We start from the raw sequence: 16,742 nt of genomic DNA on the forward strand, positions 1-16,742 counted from the left end.
CCCCGACACCCTGTGCTACACTCAGTGCATTAAACAAACAAACAAACAAACAAACAAAGGAATCTGTCATGTCACACAAGCTTAAAAGTTCCTGATTTCAGATTTAAAGAAGCACTCCATTTTTCAGCTGACAAAGCTGAAGCTAAGAGATGCTTTTGGATTCAGGAAGATGGCGGCGGTATAGGCAGACGCATCCCAGGTCGTGTCCCTGAGCAAATGGAGTGAGCAGCTGAAACTAGTAACATCCACCCCGAATTGGCGAAATTCCTCAGCTGGCGAGACGGTTTGCAGCCGGGAAGAGCAGAACTCCCCTGGAAAGGTAAAAAAAAAACAGGGATTTGGGCAGGAAAGTTTGCCAGACCTCTGAGCCCAGAGAGTCGGAGGGAGACCACGTGGCAGACAGCCGCATCCCTTGGGACAGGCACAGCCCCTAACAGGGGAAAGGAGAACCGCGGGATTCCTGGCGCTGCCGGGGGAATTGAGAGCTCGGTCTGTGATCACAGAGGACTGAGCCTAAAGGGGGCAGCCTGAAGAGCTGACCAGACCATGCAGTCCCGGTAAGAGAAGAAGCTTACAGAAACCAAGCCTTCCCCGTTTCCGCGGCCGGCGTTTGTTTGTTTGTTTGTTTTCACTGAACCCTGTTCATGGGACATTTCGGATACAGACACTCACCTGTGCTGAAGAGAGGGAGAGTGTGCGGAGGAGTGGAATCTGGGGAGAGACTGAGGAGAGAAGGGGGGCCGGGAGAGGTGGCAGCGAATTGAGTGCTGAGACATCCCTGAGCCCAGGACTGAGGCAGCCATTCTCTCCGGAGAGTGAGACTCCTCCCCCCAGGCCCCAGGCAAGGAGCACAGCCACACCCAGATTCCACCCTGTAGGAGATCAAGGATTAAAATAACCTGATCAGTCCCTGGGAGTTAACAGGGTCTGGCCTATAGAGGGATTTTCAATCCCAGCAACAACACAGCACTGGTAACTCTTACGCAGCCAGCTCTGGGCAGTGAACTTCCACTGGACAGAGAGGCCCTGTAGCCTCAGAGGCCAACCCCAGAACACTGCCACCCAGAGGCTGACCCACAAACTGACTCTTTGCTAAACACAAAATAAGGCAGTCTGGGAAACAAATGCGGCTTGCTTTAAAATAAGGACTGTGGTTTACAACACAGAGGAACAGTGTATCGCAGGGAAACTCAACACTCTCCTGAATACCTGGCAGGTCTAAGGCGAGCCACACTGAAGAATAGAAGAACCGAAGGACCTTCACTACTGCAATATTTTTTTTTTTCTTTTTTCACCTTTTAACTAAGAAACCAATTTTTTTCTGTTTTTCTTTTTTTTTTCTTTTCCTCTTCTTCTTTTTTTTCTTCTTTTTTCCATCACCTGATTTTACCCTTTTAATTACTACCTTCTTATTTTTAACCAGTATTATTACTGCTACCATTTTACCATTTTTTTTTAAGTGCCATTTTATTTTCTCTTTATTTTATTTTGGGATTAGTGTTCTCCATTCTATTTTCATCGTTATATTATTGGTTGTTTCTAGTTTGCATTCATCTCCAGGGAGCTGTTGCTGGAATTTGTTGGGATTAATGGCTGTTCTATAGGAGTATTCTCCTCATATAAAAAAGTCTCTTCCCCTCTTCCACTTCATTCTCTCTTTTCGCTCTTTTTTTTTCTTTTCCTTTCTTTTCTCGCTTTTACTTTCCCCCCTCCTTTTTCCCAATTTCATTTTTGCACTCCTTTTTTTGGTCCCTAATTTTCTTTTCTTTTTTCTCTTTTCTCTTTTTCTCTTCCTTCTTCCTTATCCCCTAATTCTCTTAATTCAGGTGGTCACCTTTATTGGGGTTATTAATATCGTGAATATATTTGTGTATAGTGCCTGGTACGTGGTGCCTTGTTGTGTTGTATTTTGTGCCTTTAAATCAACACAGCAGATCCAAGCAACAGCAACCTCCTGAGCACCACACCCTCTGCTGAGGAACAGCAGCTGTACGTGAAACCTCGCCCCACCAGCCAGAAGAGCCACCACAGCTGTGAACAGCACCCACCAGAGGAGTTGCTGCCAACTGAAGAGGAGCTGCTACCGCAACCGCCCGAAGAGCAACCGCAGACCAAGGAGTCACTGCCACCAAGGGAGCAGCCACTGAACGACTCAACGTCTAGATATGTCAGTGAGATCAAACATGGGTAGACAAAGAAACCCCCAAAGGAAAGAGAAGGAGGACTCTCCAGAAAAGCAGCTAAGTAATACAGAGGCATGCAACATGACAGAAAAAGAATTCAGAATAAGGGTCCTAGAGTGCATAAACCGGATGGAGGAAAAAATCGACAACCTCAGCAAGAAGCAAGAAGAAACAGATGAAAAAATCGATAACATATGGAAGAAGCTAGAAGAAACAGATGAAAAAATCAACAACTTAAGTAAGACCCAAGAAGAAATGAAGAGTGATATAGCTGCAATGAAAAACTCCATTGAAAGTATCAACAGTAGACTAGGAGAAGCGGAGGACCGAATTAGTGATTTAGAAGACAAGGAAGCAAAACACACCCAAAACGTACTGCAATTGGAGAAAAAAATGAAAAGACAGGAGGAGAGCCTAAGGGAGCTTTGGGACAACATGAAACGAAACAACATACGAATAATAGGGGTACCAGAACAACAGAAGGATGAACAAGGATTAGAAAACCTATTAGAAGAAATAATATCAGAAAACTTCCCTGAGGTGGGGAAGAAAAAAGTCACACAAGCCCAGAGAGTCCCAAACAAGGTGAACCCAAAAAGACCCACACCAAGACACATCATAATTACCATGGCAAATGTTCAGGACAAAGAGAGAATCTTACAGGCTGCAAGAGAGAGACGGAAAGTTACATACAAGGGATCTCCCATTAGATTGTCAAATGATTTCTCAACAGAAACACATCAGGCCAGAAAATAATGGACGGAAATTTACAAAGTGATGCAAAGCAAAGGACTGAATCCAAGAATACTCTATCCAGCAAGGCTATCATTCAAACTTGAAGGGGAAATAAGAAGCTTCACAGACAAAAAAAGGCTAAGGGAGTTTATCACCACCAAGCCAGCAATGCAAGGAATGCTAAAGGGACTGGTATAAAAATAAGAAATAAAAAGCTTAGAAAGAAAACAGCCACACAAAAACAGAAATGCCTACAAACAAGTACCTTTCAATAATAACTTTAAACGTAAACGGACTAAATGCTCCAAACAAAAGACATCGAGTGGCTGAATGGATAAAAAAACATGACCCATACATCTGCTGTCTACAAGAAACCCACCTCATTAGAAGGGACTCACGCAGACTGAAAGTGAAAGGATGGAAAAATATCTTTCAGGCAAATGGAAAGGAAAAGAAAGCTGGGGTAGCAATACTTATATCGGACAAAATAGACCTCAAAGTGAAGGCCATAACAAGAGATAAGGAAGGCCACTTCATAATACTAAAGGGATCAATACAACAAGAAGATATAATCCTGGTAAACATATATGCACCCAATGCAGGAGCACCCAAATTCATAAAAAAACTCCTGGAAGATATCAAAGGAGACATCGACAACAATACAATCATAGTAGGGGACTTTAATACACCACTGACAGCACTGGATAAGTCCTCTAGACAAATAATCAGCAAAGATACAGCAATCCTAAATGACTCACTAGATCAGATGGACTTAATAGACATCTTCAGAACACTTCACCCGAAAGCCAGGGAATATACATTCTACTCAAATGCTCATAGGACATATTCAAAAATAGACCATATATTGGGTCACAAGCAAAGTATCCCCAAATTCAAGAAAATTGAAATCATAAAAAGCGTCTTCGCAGACCACGATGGCATAATATTAGAAATAAACTACAATAAAAACAACCCAAAATACTCAAACACCTGGAAGCTGAATAGCATGCTATTAAATATTGATTGGGTTACCAATGAAATCAAAGAAGAAATTCGAAACATCCTGGAAACTAATGACAATGAAAACACAACAATCCAAAACCTATGGGACACAATGAAAGCAGTCCTGAGAGGGAAGTTTATAGCTCTACAGGCCTATCTCAACAAACAAGAAAAAATGGTAGTAAATCATCTAACTCTACAACTCAAAGAATTAGAAAGAGAGCAACAAGAAAACCCCAGAGTGAGCAGAAGGAAGGCGATAATAAAGATTAGAGCAGAAATAAATGACATAGAGACCAAAAAAACAATACAGAAAATCAATGAAACCAAGAGCTGGTTCTTTGAAAGGATAAACAAGATTGACAAACCTCTAGCCAGACTCACCAAGAAGCAAAGAGAGAGGACCCAAATAAACAAAATCAGAAACGATAGAGGCAAAATAACAACAGACCCCACAGAAATACAAATGATTGTTAAAAAATACTATGGACAGCTCTACTCCAACAAACTAGACAACCTGGAGGAAATGGACAAATTCCTAGAAAAATACAACATTCCAAAACTCAATCAGGAAGAATCTAAAAATCTCAACAGGCCAATAACTATGGAAGAAATTGAAGCAGTCATCAAAAAGCTTCCAGCAAACAAAAGCCCAGGACCAGACGGCTTCACAGGGGAGTTTTACGAAACATTCAAGGAAGAACTAAAACCTATCCTCCTCAGACTACTACAAAAAATTCAAGAGGAAGGAACACTTCCAAGCTCATTCTATGAAGCCAGCATCACCCTAATACCAAAACCAGGTAAAGACAACACAATGAAAGAGAATTACAGGCCAATATCCCTCATGAACATAGATGCCAAAATCCTCAACAAAATCTTAGCAAATCGGATCCAGCAGTACATCAGAAAGATCATACACCATGACCAAGTAGGATTTATCCCAGGGATGCAAGGATGGTACAATATCCGCAAATCAATAAACGTGATACATCACATAAACAAATTGAAAGAAAAAAACCACATGGTCATATCAATTGATGCAGAAAAAGCATTTGACAAAATTCAACACCCATTTTTGATAAAAGCTCTCAGCAAGGTGGGAGTAGAAGGATCATACCTCAACATAATAAAAGCCTTATATGACAGGCCCACAGCCAACATCATACTCAATGGACAAAAACTAACACCATTTCCCCTAAGAACAGGAACAAGACAGGGATGCCCCCTCTCACCACTCCTGTTCAACATAGTACTGGAAGTGTTAGCCATTGCAATTCGGCAAGAAGAAGAAATAAAAGGCATCCAAATTGGAAAAGAGGAAGTAAAACTGTCCTTATTTGCAGATGACATGATATTATACATACAAAACCCTAGAGACTCCATCAAAAAGCTACTGGACTTAATACATGAATTTGGCAATGTAGCAGGATACAAAATTAACCCCAAGAAATCCGAGGCATTTCTATACACCAATAGTGAACTTTCAGAAAGAGAGATTATAAAAACAATCCCGTTTACCATCGCACCAAAAAAATTAAGCTACCTAGGAATAAACTTAACTAAAGAGGTAAAAGACCTCTATTCAGAAAACTACAGGACGTTGAAAAAAGATATAGAGGAAGACATAAACAGATGGAAGAACATACCGTGTTCATGGATTGGTAGAATCAACATCATTAAAATGTCCATACTACCCAAAGCAATCTATAAATTCAACGCACTTCCCATTAAAATACCAACGGCATACTTCAGAGATCTAGAACGAACTCTCCAAAAATTCATCTGGAATAAAAAAAGACCTCGAATAGCTGCAGCAATCCTGAAAAAGACCAAAGTAGGGGGGATCTCAATACCTGATATCAAGATGTATTACAAAGCCACTGTTCTCAAAACTGCCTGGTACTGGCACAAGAATAGGCATATAGATCAATGGAATAGAATAGAGAGCCCAGAAATTGGCCCGAACCAATATGCTCAATTAATATTTGACAAAGGAGGCAAGAACATACAATGGAGCCAAGATAGTCTCTTCAATAAATGGTGCTGGGAAAATTGGACAGATATATGCAAGAAAATGAAACTAGACCACCAACTTACACCATACACAAAAATAAACTCAAAATGGATAAAGGACTTAAATGTACGACAGGAAACCATAAAAATTCTAGAAGAATCCAAAGGCAACAAAATCTCAGACATATGCCGAAGCAATTTCTTCACTGATACAGCTCCTAGGGCACTTGAAACGAAAGAGAAAATGAACAAATGGGACTACATCAAAATAAAAAGCTTCTGCACAGCAAAAGAAACCATGAACAAAACAACGAGAAAACCCACTGTGTGGGAAAACATATTTGCCAATCTCATATCTGATAAGGGCCTAATCTCCAAAATTTATAGGGAACTCATACAACTTAACAAAAGGAAGATAAACAATCTAATCAAAAAATGGGCAAAGGACCTAAATAGACACCTTTCAAAAGAGGACATTCAGAAAGCCAAGAGACATATGAAAACATGCTCAAAGTCACTAATCATCCGAGAGATGCAAATCAAAACAACAATGAGGTACCATCTCACACCTGTCAGACTGGCTATCATCAACAAATCAACAAACGACAAGTGCTGGAGAGGATGTGGAGAAAAAGGAACACTTGTGCACTGCTGGTGGGAATGCAGACTGGTGCAGCCACTATGGAAGATAGTATGGAGTTTCCTTAAAAAACTGAAAATGGAACTCCCATTTGACCCTGTGATCCCACTTCTAGGAATATATCCCAAGAAACCAGAAACACCAATCAGAAAGGATATATGCACCCCTATGTTCATAGCAGCACAATTCACCATAGCTAAGATCTGGAAACAGCCTAAGTGCCCATCAGTAGATGAATGGATTAGAAAACTGTGGTACATCTACACGATGGAATACTATGCTGCTCTAAAAAGGAAGGAACTCTTGCCATTTGCAACGTCATGGATGGAACTGGAGAGCATTATGCTAAGTGAAATAAGCCAGTCAATGAAGGAAAAATACCACATGATCTCACTCATTCATGGATAATAGAGACCATTATAAACTTTTGAACAATAATAGATACAGAGGCAGAGCTGCCTCAAACAGATTGTCAAACTGCAGCAGGAAGGCCGGGGAGGGTTGCGGGGCAGGAGGTGGGGAGGTAAGAGATCAACTAAAGGACTTGTATGCATGCATATAAGCATAACCAGTGGACATAAGACACTGGGGGATAGGGGAGGCTAGGGGACTGTCTAGGGCGGGGGGATAAAATGGACACATATGTAATACCCTTTGTAATACTTTAAGCAATAAAAATAAATAAATAAATAAATAAATAAAATAAAATAATTTTCCTTAAATTATCCTATATAATAAAAGTCCAGTGACCGAATGGTGAAAAAAAAAAAAAAAAAAAAGATGCTTTTGGAGGAAGGTCTGTGATTGGGTCATTTGTGTTGCTTTGAGCAAAAAGGACAATGACCACAGCCCAAAGAGCTCTGTGTGATGGATTTTTTTATGTGTCAGCTTGGTTAGGCTACAGCCCCCAGTTATTCAATCAAACGTAAGTGAGAGGTTGTGGGAAGGGATTTTGCAGAGGTGATGGAAGTCCCTAATCAGGTGACTATGGAAGGAAGGGCATCCTGGCCTAGCTGGGTGGGCCTGACTTCACTAGTTGGAAAGGCCTTAAAAGCAGAGCTGAGGCTTGCCCAGAGGGGAGGAGAAATTCCGCCTGTGGAGAACGGCTTCAGCCATGCCTGTGCATGCCAGTGTCCTGTGTGTGAGCTTCCCTTATGGCTGCCCTCTGGACTGACTTGCTTAGTCCACCCCACAATCATGTAAGCCAGTTCCTGGTGTATTAGCTTGCCAGACCTGCCGCAACAGAACATCACAAACTGGTATCTTAGGAAAACAGAAATTTATTGTGTCACAGTTCTGGAGACCAGAAGTCCGAGATAAAGGTGCTGGAAGGGTTGGTTCCTTCCGAGGGCTGTGAGAGAGACGCTGTTCCATGCCTCTCCCCTAGCTTCTGGTGGTTTGTGGCAAACTTCGTTGTTCCTTGGCTTAAAGACACTGCATCACCCCAGTGTCTGCCTTCGTGTTCATGTGACGTCCTCCCTGTGTGCGTGTGTCTCTCTTTGCATCCAGATTTCCCCTGTTATGAGGACACTAGTCATATTGGATTGGGGTCTCCACACGTGACCTCACTTTAACTTGATTACCTCTCGAAAGATTCTCCCAATAAGGTCACCTTCTGGGGTACTGGAGGTAAGGACTCTGACATGTCTTTTGGGGTTCTCTGATTGAATGCTGGCTGAAACTCTCTATGTGTATCTCTTGGTCACATTTCTCAAAACAGCTTACTGGCCCTGGCCGGTTGCTCAGTGATTAAAGCATCAACTCATGGACCAAAGGGTCTTGGGTTTAATTCTCAGTCAAGGGCACATACCTCAGTTTCAGGTTTAATCCCTGGCTCTGGTCAGGGCACAAGCCAGAGGCAGCCAATCAATGTGTCTCTTTCACGTCAATGTTTCTCTCTCTCTCTTTCTCCCCCCCCTCCCTTCTACCTCTTCCTTTCCACTCTCTCTAAAAATCAATGGAAAAAATATCCTCACTCCTCAGTGAGGATTAAAGAAACACACACAAAATACCAGCTTACCGGACTCATTGTATTCTTCAGGAAGGACATTCCATGTCTCCAGAAACATTGATTCATCCTCTGATCTGGAGATGTTTAAATCTGGGTGTAAGCATAATATAATGCTCAGGTCACACAAACCAGGCCAGTGCTTGGGACGCAGCAGAACATTATTATTGTTATAATTATGGGGCATCTCAGTTAGCTGAACTCTGGGTATTTTAACTAAAAAGTGTAGTATCTTAACTGTAACCTGGCTTTGCCATAACTAGCTGCTTACCCCCTAACAAGAATGAACAACTTGAGAAGCTTTGTGAGGTTTGGACAAAGTGTTCATGGGTGTGAGGGCTTGGAAGGAAACTGTGTAATTCAGGTGTCTAGGGACTGGGGGTTGGTGAAGACATTTCACATTTTGGAGCCGCTGTTACGTGTCACGCACCTGCTCTTGGCCAAGCATTCCTTATCTGATTTAATCCTTACTACATTCTTACTAGGCATGTGTTAGTCACCGGTTGTAAGGTTGAAGTAAATGAACCTTAGATGACTCTGAGGTCACAGATCTAGTAAGCATAGGCCAAGATTCAGATATGCAGTCAATCCTCATCCTTTGAGAATTCTGTATTTGCAAACTTGCCTACTCACTAACATTTATTTGCAACTCAAAGCTAGCATTCCTGGTGTTTCCAAGGTCATTTCCAAGGTCATTCGTGGACATTTGTGAAGAATTTGAGTCACCACATGCAGGTGTCCCTCACTGAGGCCTGAGGAGGTGACACTCTGCTTCTTGTTTCAGCTCTCATTCTATCAGTTAAGTGTTCTTGCCATGGTCTCTTCAGTGCCATGTTTTGTTGTGGGGTGTGTTTTTTGTTGTGGTTGCATTTTTGTGTGTTTTGTTGGTGATTTTGCTATTTAAAATGGCCCTGAGCTTTGTGCTGAAGTGCCATCTGGTGTTCCTAAGTGCAAGGAGGCTATACTGCCTTTGAAGATGCCTGTGATAGATAAGCTTTGTTCAGGTTTGAGTTACAGGGTATTGGCTGTGAGTTCAGTTTAATGAATCAACAATATATATTAAATAAGGTGACGTTCAACAGAAATAGACATCAAACCAGAGGCTCAGAGGAGCCTAACCCCTCATCTTCCCTAGGAGCACTGGTTCAGTATTCACTAATTTCAGTGTTTATGGCGACTTTCTAGAACAGAACTGCTGCAAATGATGAGACTTGATTAACACATTATGAGGATGAGAATTTGGACCTGGTGCCTCTTCCTTCTTACCTGATTCAGGGATGAAGGAGACTGTAGCCTGAAAGCCTCTGAAGGTCACATTTTCATCTGACTGGAAGCTGATGAGCATCACACCAGAGGAGCTCAGCACAGGGGCCGGGGCAGCAAAGCCACACAACCGAGCTGGGTCAAGCCAAGCCCAGGCGAGACACGGCCAAGGGCCAGCAAATAGACGTGACATTGCATTAAAGAAAAAAATAATTATCCTTTAGGTAACTGTTAGGAAATAAACTTTCCTGGTGGATGTCACTAGTTGGCTTCTTTTTAATATGCTTTTAATCTCATCAGCGTTTCTGTTCTGTTTAACTCTCAAACATTCCTATTTCCATAGCACTTTCCCTTTCTGACCCCTTGCTCATGTGGGCTCTCCGTATTTTCTGTTCAAACGGTCCTGTGATTCTCCCTCTTGCTTTTCCTGCCCCTGATGTAGGAGAAGAGGAAATGGTGGTGGTGAGAGCGAAGGGAGGGATGGGGGAGAATGAGGGACCATTGAGCCAGATCCTTTTTATTCCCCAAAAGGACTGGGTCCAAACACAAACCAGGGCAGCTGAGCTCCAGGAACACACACCTATTTCCTTCTTCCTTTCTACATCCCTGTGCACTGTCACGTAGTCGGAAGTGCAGTCTCCACTCTCCTCTATTTCCAGATTCTGAAAGGAAAGCTGAGAAGACTCAACATTACATCCAGAGGAAATAATAGGGACGGATTACCTGATTTTGATTAGGTAGAGAAGTGTGGATTGTGCAACTTGCTCTGGAGTTCGACCTTAGACGAGAAAGTTAGTGGAATGTTCATGAGTGGGTTAAGTTACTTAGTTTCCTATGCTATACCATAGGCTCCCAAAACCTGCTGAAACATATAAGTGACCAAGTATAATCCAAATGTAAGGGTGGGAAAATATGCAGATATTTAAGCTCCCTTGCTCTTTCCTAGGAGGAGCAGAGAACAATATTTGAGCAGTTGGATAGCACTGGCCAGTGGAGTGCGAAGAGAAGAGCAGTGGGATGAAGGGCTGATGAAGCAGGAGTTCACATTGTAAACATACAGATGATAGGGGTTCAATGGAGCCTGCACACTCAGCCGGAGACACAGGACTGCATGGATAGGACAAAAGCGGAGGCAAATGGTCGTTAATGGTGAATGTAGGCATGGGGAGAAGGAGCCAAGTCAGACACAGGGTTCATTCAAACGTTTCTTAAACCCTTACTGGGATGCTTTCTTGAAGTAAACCTTTTCTCTCTGAGTCATGGTAAGCACACAGTTATGACTTGCCATGCTAATTTCCAAATTACTGTCTTGGCTGAGGCCTGGGATGATCCTGTCACTGGGGGTGTGAGAGCCTCATTTCACGGATGCTCGGCACTCCATGGGCATTTATTGAATAGATGTTTTTAAATCACTTCTAGCTCTGGCACGTTCAGACTTTCAACTAAATGTGTCTTCATCCTCCTTCCAGAAAATGCTCATTCTTAAACTTTTATCCTCCATCACTAATAACATATCTCCCCTTCATACTTCTTCCTCCTGAAACACCTGCCCTGCCTGTGTTTGGGTTCCAGGAACTTTTAGGAAAAGATCTATGCTCACCTCCTCTGTGTCTTCTTCTCCCGCTCATTGGTAAGACCTGTGTGACCTTGTTTCTGCTCCTGAGACTGGACTTAATTGGTATTTCAGACACTTCTGCCTCCTCTCTGCTGTTCAGTTGTCCCGTCCAGTTATTCTACCTTTTTATTGGGGGCTGAGGTGGGGACTGGACAATGACTGCTCGGTCCTCCTTCTCTTTAAATTCTGACTTTGTGTAGTAAATTCCAAGTGTTGCCCACATCATTTTGTTTATTTTGTTTTATGTTCTCAGTTAAAGGCTCCATTCTCTAGACAGTTATAACATCACACTGATTTGTTTCTCCTGGGTTTCAGATCACTTTTCGCCTCTTGAACATCTGAGAACTTCGTGGTATTGTTCACCCTATTCTTCCCCCTTTATTTTCTACTCTACTTTCTCAACTTCATGTTCTCTTGCTTTCAATTATCATTTTAAGAGAAAGACTTCTAAACAAATGCCTAGTTCCACCTCACTGTGAATGCAGTCTCACCTTCAGCCAACGGAGGCATCTCTGTGCAGATGGCTCACTAGTGTTTAATGAACAAACAAATGGGCACGAACACCACTAATCGAGTGCTGAGTAAACACTGTATCCAGGCATTCAAGGTTCTCCATACATTGACCTGAGCTTCACCTTCCAGTACGTGTCATGACGCTCACACCAGTGCACCTGTACCTGCTCGATGCTGGTTCCTCTGTGCTTGCCCTGTCCCCTCTGCACAAGAGGGATGATTTGGGCCTCACTGTCATCACCTTTTGTTAACCATCACTTAGAGCAGTGATGGCGAACCTTTTGAGCTCCGCGTGTCAGCATTTTGAAAAACCCTAACTTAACTCTGGTGCCGTGTCACATATAGAAATTTTTTGATATTTGCAACCATAGTAAAACAAAGATTTATATTTTTGATATTTGTTTTATATATTTAAATGCCATTTAACAAAGAAAACCAACAAAAAAATGAGTTCGCGTGTCACCTCTGACACGCGTGTCATAGGTTCGCCATCACTGACTTAGAGTGTTTGTAGAAGAGACTAGGGAATGATAAAACAATTTACCAGGTACAAAGACTAAGGCAGCACTTCAATGAAAAGTAAAGTGTGCAGTTGCCATCTGGTGGTGAATGTGAGCAGTTACAGGGAGAAGTCTGTTATTCTACAAGTATTTGTTGAGAGCTTTGTATGCCAGATACTAGGGACTAGGGACTAGGGTTACAGCAGTGAATAGATCAGATAAAAAAGCTGCCCTGTGGTGCTTCTGTTAGCTATTCTGTGGAGATACCATGGCAAAGGAAGGGGAGCCAGAGTCAGTACCTTAATTAAGTAGTGTTTGGGGGCTTGAAATACCCAATTACAGTTGGCCATGTCATTGTAATCTTCAGGATAATGAAGACTCTGTATGAGGCCTTCTTCAAAAAGGACAGCCAAGGACCTGCAGCCGGAATCTGAAACACAAGGGAAAACATGCAAACAGTGTCATCAGCCAAGCAAAGAGGAACCCCTTTGTTTTTCCTCTTGTCTCCCACAAATGATGCGTGACCTGAATCTGCAGGCTGAGTCAGCAAGAAGGAAGAGGTTCATGCACTGATTTTCCAGAACTCACTGGGCATGCTCAGCTCACTTAGGTGTGCAATCGCAGCACCATAGGAGCGCTGTGCCTGGTGTCTCACACCAGCACACCTGTACCTGCTCTATGCTGATTCACAGGCCTGTGCTCCTCTCCACCTTGGAGCCAAGGGGGCCTTGGGAGGGGGCTCCCTGCCCCTCACCCAATTCCTATGGGGCCTCAGCTTTTACAAAAGGCCTGGATAGTGTGTGATAAAAGAAAAATGGTTTTACCAGGAAGGTAGTTTGGCTTAAGAGCTTTGTAGGTGAGATTAAAACCAGCGGCGTAATCTGTGGCATCAGAGATGAACTTCAGCCTCAAAGAGTTGGAGGCAACAAGAACTGATGAAGCGAGGCTTTCTCCACAGAATTTCCCTGCAACATAAGAAGATTCTCTGTTCAGAGTCTAGAAAACAGCACCCATTCAAAGACTGAAGGAGACCTGAACTTGTCATGATAGTGCAGGATCGTCTAACCTGGGGTTTCTCAACCTTGGCACTACTGACATTTTGAACTGGAACGTTCTTTGTGTTCAGGCTCCTGTGCATTGTAGGGTGTTTTGCACATTCCTGGCCTCTGACCTCTAGATGCCTGTACTTCTCCCTGCAGCTGTGACAACAAAAAAGCTTCTAAGACACTGCCAACCGTCTCCTGAGAGGCAAAATCACCTCCAGTTAAGAACCACTGAAACGCCTCTTCACTTCTATGTTTTATATAAGCAACTTTTCTCTCCTACTCGTGAGTATCCATTTTTACTTTTAGCTGAACGAGACAGGGAAAGACGGTTTTCATGCCTAGAAAAGCCCCATGCTGCCTGGGAGGCAGGGGCCCTGCAGGGTGCCTACATTTTACTCCTGATGGGCTCCAGGTCTGAAACGAGCTCGGAAGCCTGGTTCCATGGGAAGCCGATGCAGCGAGCAAAATGCACTGTGGCCTCCCAGCCATCACACAGCCCCAGATTTAGTTTCTTCCCACCATCCATGCTGAGTCTCAAAAGTTGGAGACAGGAAATGTGGTGGGTACAGATGGCTCAGTGCCAGACATACTGTATCCAGGCCCCACGAAGCCCTCTGAGCACTGGTGTCCATTTGACAATGTGGAAATCCACTCACCAAGAAGTCTGTCTTCTAAAGAATGCATTGACAGGTAATTGTGGTCACAAGACTCCGCATCCAAGTGGGAAAAGCTGAGTAACACATGCATGTCCTCGGGTACCAACAGCGTCCAGACACAAAGTCTGCAGGCAGATACGTCGGGAGGGTGTTATTTCTAGACAGAAAGTGGCTGTCCCGGTTACTGGGCACAGTCAGGCCGGAGGTGGGAGTCGGGGGAGGAGTGGCAGAGCGGGCTACTCACTGCTTGCTGTCATAATAGAGGTAGGGGCTCTCTGGGAAGTGCAGCTCCCCCTCCGACTCCCTGACCACTCGATCCTTCTCCCTGCAGGCGGCTGGGAGGGAAGCCACAGAATCAGGCTAACAAAGATGGCTAGTCACAGCAGCCCTCGCTTTCCAGGACCCCAGACAGACGCTGGGACCTCCTGGTTCTTCGTTATGTACGCTTCCTTTTTTCACGAAACCTTTTCCTGCCTTGGTTCCAGATGCCTTTTGTTTATTTATTTTTGTTCTTTTTAGGTCCTGCTTAACCTTGAGATTCTGTGATTATTTTCCCCTAACCTCTTCTTTCTCTGACCCCATACTCCATTCTATAAATACAGGTAGTTCCCAGGTTCTGTGATTAATTTTCATCTCTCTCTGCCTGGGCCCTCTGACCAGTCTCATTCATACCCTCAGTTTCAACTATCGTCTCTACATTTCTAAACTTTAGACCTGATTTTTCAATTGTCTCCTAGGTATCGCCCCTGAAACTTAACATGCTACAAACGAAATTTGTCTGGGTATGCAAGAGTGCTTCCACGTCAGCTTTGATTATTTTTATCGGCCCCTTTCTTAGTCTGTCCTGCCTAAAACTTCGGTAGCATCCTTGATTTCCCCCCTCTCCACCCTTCATCTCAGTGACCAACAAGTCCTAATTCTTCTTGTTTCTGTTCCCTCCTCATCCTCTGGCCCTTGCCCTAGGTCAGTGGTCGGTAAACTCATTAGTCAACAGAGCCAAATATCAACAGTACAACGATTGAAACTTCTTTCGAGAGCCAAATTTTTTAAACTTAAACTATATAGGTAGGTACATTGTTATTAACTTAATTAGGGTACTCCTAAGGCTTAGGAAGAGCCACACTCAAGGTGGCCAAAGAGCTGCATGTGGCTCACGAGCTACAGTTTGCCGACCACGGCCGTAGGTCAAGCTTGTATTTCTTGTCTCTTGAACTAATGTATAATCTCATAAATCCACCTCGAATTGTTTTCCCCTCTGACCTATAGATATATTCCCTATGTGCAGCTCTTATACCACTGAACTATAGCTCTAATCTATTTAATCAACTTCCTGTTTTGACTGGCATTCAAATTTCCATAAGGTGGTCTCACATTATCTTTCTAATCTCCCTCATTAACCTGTCACCTGTCCTGCACTTCAGCTGCTTTGAGATGACTGGTCTCCATTACCACCTACGTTTTCCTATCTCCATCCTTTAGTACCCATCCAGGATGGCAGCTGGAATATTTTTCTTTACCTGAATCCCACTGCCACCTGAAAAAATTCTTCTCAACCTTTGTCCTTTAAGATTCAACTTAGAAGAGAAGATGTCTGTGCTTCAAAGCCTCCCTGCCTTTTTTTCCCCCTGCCAGAAGAGCCACTTACTGCTCTCTGTAGGTAGTTCCACAGACTCACAGAACCACCAGAGATTTGAGCTCAAGGTGCCTTAGAAACCATCTGGTCCAAACTCTTTTCTTTATGAATGAAGAAACTTAGGTCCAGAAGTAGAAAGGAGCTTCCCCAAGTCACAGAGTGAATTCATTGCCGTGTTGCAACGTAACACCGGGGTGAGTCCCCTGGATAAGTAAGGGCACTTTCAGGCCAAGGTGTGTTGCTTCTTGACCACATCTGCGCCACCTTATCCTCCTCCTTCAAGTCTCTGATGCAAAGCAAGGATCTGGCAAATGTTTGCTGAATTGAGAGGGAGCTCTGGATGTACAGGATGGGAAATGGGAGGGACTCTGGGGCTCCAGCGGGGTGAGGGACCTGACCGGCAGGGATTTCGAAGTGGTGGCTCTGTACCTAGTGTGCGAGGACAGCTCTTGCTGAGGAAGACGTTTGATTATAAAGCGAACTGACATATAAGTCATGCTTTTGGGGGAGCGGACTGGAGAAATACCCACCTCTGGAGCTCTTTCTCCGTTTCCCTAGGGAAGAAAAGGAAAGATGCAATTCAAGGTTTGTGGTATCCTAAACAAATGTGGTATCCTAACATTTCAAGAAGTTAGCAACTCCCTGGCTTAAAAATGCAGAGATTTTCAAGTCAATATGCAACTAATGAGAATGTAATCTATGGAAAGAACAGAAGGGACAAGTTGAAAAAGCAGAAAGTGGCCTTTTTGCTTTAAGGAGATGATGTCACTCTGTTTATTAAACAGGGGAACTAAGAGACAGGCCCAGATTAGCTTGGAAGTTACACAGAGCAAGAAGAGGTCATCTGGTCCACCCCTCTTGTTTTACATGAGAAGGGAAGCTTGAGATGGACTAGCTCACCACAAAAAAAAAAATTGTTGGGATAGCTATAA

This window comes from Myotis myotis, unplaced genomic scaffold (genome assembly GCF_014108235.1).
Source record: "Myotis myotis isolate mMyoMyo1 unplaced genomic scaffold, mMyoMyo1.p scaffold_m19_p_10, whole genome shotgun sequence".
NCBI classification, from domain to species: Eukaryota; Metazoa; Chordata; class Mammalia; order Chiroptera; family Vespertilionidae; genus Myotis; species Myotis myotis.